This window comes from Pollicipes pollicipes, unplaced genomic scaffold, assembly GCF_011947565.3.
Source record: "Pollicipes pollicipes isolate AB1234 unplaced genomic scaffold, Ppol_2.1 Scaffold_4379;HRSCAF=5155_pilon_pilon_pilon, whole genome shotgun sequence".
Classification (NCBI taxonomy): Eukaryota; Metazoa; Arthropoda; class Thecostraca; order Pollicipedomorpha; family Pollicipedidae; genus Pollicipes; species Pollicipes pollicipes.
In genome coordinates this window covers 65,803-73,275 of record NW_023596481.1, presented here as the reverse complement: position 1 = coordinate 73,275, position 7,473 = coordinate 65,803, and positions in this window count along the sequence as shown.

Below are 7,473 nucleotides of genomic sequence, written 5' to 3'. Positions count from 1 at the left end.
GTGATCGCTATCTGGCTCGATGCTGATTGGCCGGTTTCGAACGAGGAAATAGCCAATGGACTCTGAGCCGCGTGTGCAACAGTGTGCAGAAATATCAGTCTTCCTGACACTCAAGTGGCCGCACTTGACTACGGAGCGCGAGGTGCGCTCTGGTATCGTGTGGCCTCGCAAGGCATCCACCTGCCGTTGTGGCATCGCGAAGTCGTATTGTGTCGCACTGCGTGACAATTCATTGAACATAATATGGATCAAATCAGAAAAAGTCGCTATCATGGTTGTGCAGTCACCACAATATCAAGATTTCAGACAAAACACCAGCTCCTGCCTTCGTCCCAAGATAGTCCTCTTCTGAAATTGCGCTGTCGGCACGATGGTAACATGACGCACCATGATATACGGGAGACAAAATGATCGAGGCAGCACTATTGTGGGTGCCTCATCCAGTAGGTTAAGCATACCGAGGACGTTGGGGAATTCCTCTAACGTCAGGAAGCCGTTGCCGTCGATGTCCAACGAGTCAAACACGTCCTCTACTTGGTCAGGATCCAGGGGCAGCTTCTGAATTATTATCTGTAATAGAATCAGGTCCATTTAGAGGCGGCAAACATTTCGCGGCCATTTCACGGGATGCCTGATATTTTATGCTCAGCCTCGCCAATTTGGCAGGCATGACACGCATGCTGCTGCGAAAATAACGGGGAAGCACTAGGTTCCTGGATTGGTAAAACTCTTCTCTCAGGGAAATGAATGAGGGAATGGATTTTGTCACAGTATAGGATTCCTGGTGGGAGGAAGGAGCGTGATGACCGTTCTGCAGTTGTGGAGTTTGTGCCCCACTTTGTGGAGTTTGCGCCTCGCTTTGTGAAGTTTGTGTCCCCCTTTGCGGAGTTTGGGCCCCTCTTTGTGGAGTTTGTGCCCGCTGTGTGGGCGTTGTGCCCCCCCCCCCCTCTTTGTGGACGTTGTGCTCCCCTTTGTGGAGTTTGTGCCCCGCTTTAAGCAAACAGGCCGTCGTCACAGGGCTAAAAGGAAACATCGAGCAAGCTTGTTCACATGTCACCAAATGGTAACAACTGATACGCATCACTCGGACCCCCGCGAGCCAGTGCCTGGACATGGCGCCTGAACACATCGACGCAACAAGGCGTCGTGTTACCAAACTTGGTAGGTAAAATCATTATGGGTTTGGAGCCCTTACAATAGTATTAATCAGCCTCAACATGCCAGGCGGTACTGGTTAAGCAACATTAGAGGAAGTGCAATGGCCGGGTGGACAGCTCTTTCGGCTCCCAAGTGGGAGCTCGGGTTCAAATCCCGTTGTGCCAGCGCACCTGAGCGCTGATTTGGCACGGAAGTCGCTTGCGCTGTGTAAAATGGCGTGCACTGCATTTCATGCCATTATGAAAAGAAAATCTTGGCATATGCCATGAAGTACTCGCCAGAATCCTGGTCTGGGTCTCTACAGCCGCTGGCGCTGCATACAAGGGTAGGTGACAGCGTTTGTAGCGCTTTCTGAAAAATGGTGTGACGACGTCATCCAGGACCGTTGGCTCAATGCTGCCTCGACCCGGTTTCAAGTACCTCCTGGTAAGCTGAAGAACAATTAATGTCAGGATAAGGACTCTTAACTCTTAACGGCAAAAAGCCAGAAGCTCAACGCTTTTCTCACCCACGTCAAGTTCAAAGTTCGGTTTATAGCTCATAGCGACATAATTCGGTGAATTATGACGAACTTATGGTCACCTGGGTGTCAGGTGGCAAAACCGCTGTATTTTGCGGAGAAGTCAACCAAGACAAACGCAACGACATTAAAATGCAGTGAAATCGAATGTACAGTAAGTCATGCATTGGTCCGAGATGGAATCAGGGACACTGACCTGACATGACCTGCACTCAACAATGCAGGGTACGCTCGGGATTGATGCAAATAAGGTAGACACAATAAGGTACATAAGGTTCATAAGGTACCCATTCCCGAAACGGTCCGGTTTGCAGCCTGACCGGTCCTGCCTTCTCTCGCCTTTCGTGATAATGCTAAGCCACTTTTAGGTTGATGTCTTCCCCGTCTATTGGTGCTAGCGCTTCAACGGTTTTCGATTACCGCCGTGCATGCCCGCTCGTGGCCGACGCCGACACCGACGGCCAAAGCATGCCTCAGCCGTCGATGCTTGGCAGGGAATTAACCATTCCACTTCCGGTTTTGGACAGATCGCCGCCATTTGCGCGGCGTGTTCGGTTATGCATCCATTCCGGGGCAGGATATATCTGAATGCAAACCGGAGTGGAGCAGTCGAGTGGCAGTGGGAGGAGAGAGAGTGAGGAAGTCGAGTGAAGCTCCTGATCTGATCGGTTTATTCCATATGTTGCACGTGGTGTGGATCGCCTCAGCAAACATCCTCATGTTCTGTTTGGGAGACTTTGATCTGCTTTTAATTTTTTTTCGTTTTTTATAAGCGTTTGCTGCATGAGCCAAAACGAGTCAACATGACTCTAGAAATCAACATTTCACAGCAGAGTTTCATTCTATCTTTTGTCAGAATGACGTATTGCAAAATGATCCAGGCGTACGGGCACAATATTTCTTTAAGCACTGCGATCAGAGAAATTACAGTGGCCAAAATTAACACCGAAATACCGGTGAAATCCAGCTACAACAAGGCCATGGGCTATTAAAAGCGACAAGGGTCGAAACGGCCTTAGAAGAGGAAAAAAGCATGACTGGGTGAGACCTTAGATACGATAAGAAAACCAAAACCAAACCAAAAGTGGCCATTTCACCCGGAAATGCAGATTGCCTGGGGACCACGTAACCGAAGTAACACTTTTATTCATCGAGTATTATCAAGTGTCATCAAGTGTAATTATCTGGTGTATTATCAATCGCCACGTCATCAATGCTAGCTAATGAGTCATGTTAAAAAATTAGTCAAATGAAGTTAGCCAATTTCAACTAATTCTGTAGGTGGGACTTGAGCAGGGATCAATTTGTCATGGTTAATGGTTTTGTAGGGAAATTATATCAGTCAACCGCTGTGCATATTCATTCGCCCATTTTCAGCATTTTTGTTCGCTCTTTAACCGAACGGCTTATGAGAAAAATATAATGCATGTTGGCATTAGATTGACATGACTATGTCCAGTCCCCGATGCGCATCTGGCTCCAGCATAAATGCCGAATGTAAGTGCTAATTTGACGAAACCATTTTTCAACGAAAAAATGTCAAAACTGTTTCTGCTTTTACGGAAACTGAACTGTGTCACAACCACCATACAGCACTCATCACCCGTCTACTTTTGGTTGCTGTGGGGCTGTTTATGATTTTAAAACACCGGGACTGTGACATAATGGTGTGAAATAAAATAACGCATTGTTATGCGACCGAGGATGCTTCCAACATTCGTACGTAACACAAGGGCGGGCTCACGCCTTTGCTGCTCCCTCGGTGTTGTGACCTACCTGTGACCCCCCTCGCTGCTGTGACCTGACTGCGACCTCCCTCGGTGCAGTTAACTGCCTTGGCCGCTCCCTCGGTGCTGTGACCTGCCTTGGACCCTTCCTCGCTGCTGTGACCTGCCTTGGACGCTTCCTCGCTGCTGTGACCTGCATGACCTCCCTCGCTGCTGTGACCTGCCTGTGACCTCCCGGCCACCACTGACCGCTCCGGGGGAGCCCCTGGGAGCAGGGTCTGTCCGAAGCAGGCTTTTTCAAGAACTTTGCAAACTGTCATTGCGAGGCCATATTCATGACAGCTTAAGTTGTAGCGGGACAGCTTGGGCTCGATGTCAAAAATCGTCCCTGATAATTGGTTCTTTTGTCATAGACCAGGACGTATTTGTTTTCATCATTGGAGACAGCTATGCTTGGCCCATTTGACCGGTGTTCTGGCGTAATGACCGCGGTTTGCCCATTTCCCTGAAAATAGGCCCATTTCAGAAACTAGGCCAGGCCCAGGAGCAGAAGGCTGCAGACTCCCGCTGGTCAATGCTAGTCATGGCATGATGAAGGTTTGATGACAGGCAATTTGCGACAAACCGGGCCAGGATCCTTCCGGTGGCCATGCCACTGGTTTGAACCGCTCTCTCCGCAAACAAGAGTACTGGATGGCCATTACCAAGCCATCATGAAGCCAGTTGGCCATCCCCTGGCAGCCAGCTAGGGCGTACCGCGCTTCTTTCCTCGTCAGTAAGCGCATGCTGCGCTCCTTCCCTCGTCAGCTACCACATATTGCGCTTCTACCCTCGTCAGCAAGCACATGCTGCGCTTCTTCCCTCGCCAGCCTGCCGCCTCACCTCAGGCAGACCGCAGACTGGCGAGGTGAGGCGGCAGGCTGACGAGGAAGAGGACGACAGAGCCTCGCGATTAGCTGGACGTCGCGCGCAACCAACGTGCCCTCGCCGCGGCCGTCGTCGTCCGTCGCCATAAGGCGGCCCTCCTACGGCAATCGTGCCACCGATGAAAACCTGATGGCGTGTAGCTCATTATACCACCGACGATAGCCCGGGGGCGGGCCGCGCGGTCTTGCCTGGCGTCGGCAGGGGGGGGGGGGGGGGGGGGACGCGGCGCAACAGACGCGCGCACCGTAGTATTCCAGGCGAGACGGCAAGTCCGACCAGCAGTTGCACCTGCACAGAGCGCTGCGAAGGACGCGCCGCGTGCGTGTGTGCGTGTGTGTGTGCGCCGGACACTGGTGACGGGTCAACACGCACGCGCACGCACACCGTGAGAGACCTTTCCAGCGACGTCGAAGTGCTGCCACTTCGTTTGGTTCACGTACGGGTGCTATTAGACTATAGACTATATTAGACTATACTAGTGGTATAGAATACCACCCGCACTATCAATTGAATTGTTTCTTGTCTTGACAAGGTCGCATTGAATACGGTCAAAAGATAGTGTTCTCGTGACTTAATTCCACGGGGACCGCTGCAAACGTTCCTGAAGATTCGCGCCGCCGAATCCGGACTGAACTCGGAGTCACGATTAGCCATCCCTTGAGCGCCAAGTCTCGTCAGAGCCACAACCGAGCTCCAACCCTGACCGGAGCCCGAACCGAGCGCAACGCCTCGCCGACGCCCTTACCGAGCGCAGCGCCTTGCCGACGCCCTCACCGAGTGAAGCGCTTCGCCGGAGCCCTTGCTGAGTGAAGCGCTTCGCCGGAGCCCTTAGCGAGCGAATCGCTTCTCCGGAGCCCTTCTCGAGCGCCTCGTGCCGGCCGGAACGCACGCTGACTTGGACGCCTCGGCCGTCGGCGGCAGCCAGTCATCCGCCCCATCGGCGGCCGCGGGCAGCGGCTGAGGTCTGCCTCCGGGCGGCCACACTCGCCGTGCTGAGCGCGGCCATCGGCCATGGTCGGGGGACGGTGTCCAGCGCGGCTGCTGCCGCCCGGCTGAGCACCGGCACCGCTCTGGGCGCTTCGCGAGAGCAGGTATGCCCCGGCCGCGCCGCTGCTGAGCTGGCTGGCCGCTGAGCGGCCCAAGTACGGGCTGGCATTGTCGTTGGTAAATGCTCGCTGATGAGTTAGGTCGGCCGCTGGCAGCTGCTCCACAGCTGCTCACCGTAGAGTTGCTCCGATGACGAGTAGCTGATCACTGCTAGCCTCATGGTCGCTGCTAACCGCCCGTAAGTAAGCCAGACTTGTCGACGATGACCGCTCGCCCATCGTTCATACTAAGCGCTGATGACTGCTCACCTATCGTTTGTCTTTGTCACTGGCGACTTCTTGTCCATGTTTCCTAATTGCTGGTAGGTGCTCACGTTGAGTTGTCTTTGTCGGTGGCAAGCGCTCACCGTTGAGCTGTCCTTGTCGGTGGTAAGTGCTCACCGTTGAGCTGTCCTTGTCGCTGGTAAGTGCTCACCGTTGAGCTGTCCTTGTCACTGCTAAGTGCTCACCGTTGAGCTGTCCTTGTCGCTGGTAAGTGTTTCCCGTTGAGTCGCCCTTGTCTCGCTGCTGCCCACCGGTGAGCCAGAACCATTTAACAACTCTGCCAGCTGAGCCAGCGTTACAGCCATAGCTGAGTCATTCCAAAGCTATTATTCCTCACAGGATTCGTACTTGACTGTCGCAAATTGATGTTAGAAACGCGAGTTCGCTCAATCAAGTTTGCCACATACGCGCCGGTCACCTCTGCCTGTCTACCAGCCTGTGGAGCCTGCTCACAGATTGGCTCTGCCTACAAATGAAGCATTTTCGCAATCTGTGCACTGTGCTCACTGCTTTGTGCTCACTGTGGCCGTGTTTTTACAGTGGAACACTAGTAAGAGCACAGCTTTAAAGGTAGTATTCCACACTGACATGGGGGTTGGAATTGAAATAGCATCTTGGAGACCTTTCAGTGGGTGTTCACAACCCTTCCCTTCTTAAAACCAAGGCTCTTCTAGTTTCTGAGCTACGCGCCGCGCGTCGAAAATAGGTACAAGTATATGGGGATAATATTTCAGAGTAGCCTTGGCATCCATGATGGCATAATAAACGTCCGTCAAGTCTTGCTATTCCATAGGCCATGCGGCGATCAAGGTGAAAAATGCAGCTGCCGAGATGTTCATAGCTGGCGTTCTCGAGAGCGATCTCCAGATATGACGGCCGTCAACCGGCTGTCAATCAATGCTGTGCACGACAAGATGACGTGCTCAAACCATGACGCATTCAGATGTATATTTGCCAGAGAACTGTGCTGTCTAGAGCAGCCTTTTCCACTTAAAAAGCACACCCAAAGTAATAAGTGACCTTGTCTCATTACATCTGATGCTTGCCTCAACATCATCAAATGTGAAATGCTACCTTTAAAGTACCGAGCTCTGTTGACGGTTGATGTTGCATGGTTACTTACGCATCGGGAGACATTTTTCGTATCACGTCTACCTGCATGCCCAAATTCTACGTACAATTGTTTGACGACTACTTGAGCATGCTAACAATAACTATTATAAGTTTAAAGTTCCATTCTCAGCTAACAACCTTCTTTATACCAGGAGGTAAAGTAAAAAACGACGCTGTAATGCGAAATAACTGAGCGTGTTCGTCCACTGGAGCTTCATAAAGGTGCAAAAATGAGCTAAAGGTGACTATTTTTTGTATCTAGTAAAAATCATGTAGACATAAGATGATAGAGAATGTAGGCGCTTTTGTTCTGGCTAGTTATATGATAATGTGTTCTACAAGTGGGTAAAACTGGAAGCGTCCTCACGCACAGTGCGTCGTAAACACATCTCATAGCGATAAGAGTATACCGTGTGCTCTACGCGTGTCATGAAGGATACGTGTCTTCCAAAAATAAGTTACGGTTAAAGGTATAAACGTTTGTTAAACGCCTTTCTACTAGTTTGTGGTTATCTCTTTTTATTGATTTTTTTATGCACTGTTGGAATTCCGCCAAGTGTTGACTAACATGTGCTTCTTGTGCGCCATTGAAAGCGAGCGCACTGAAGTGCGCGTTGTCGTTGGCAGCGTCACAATAAGACAACCTGCAAAGTGACAG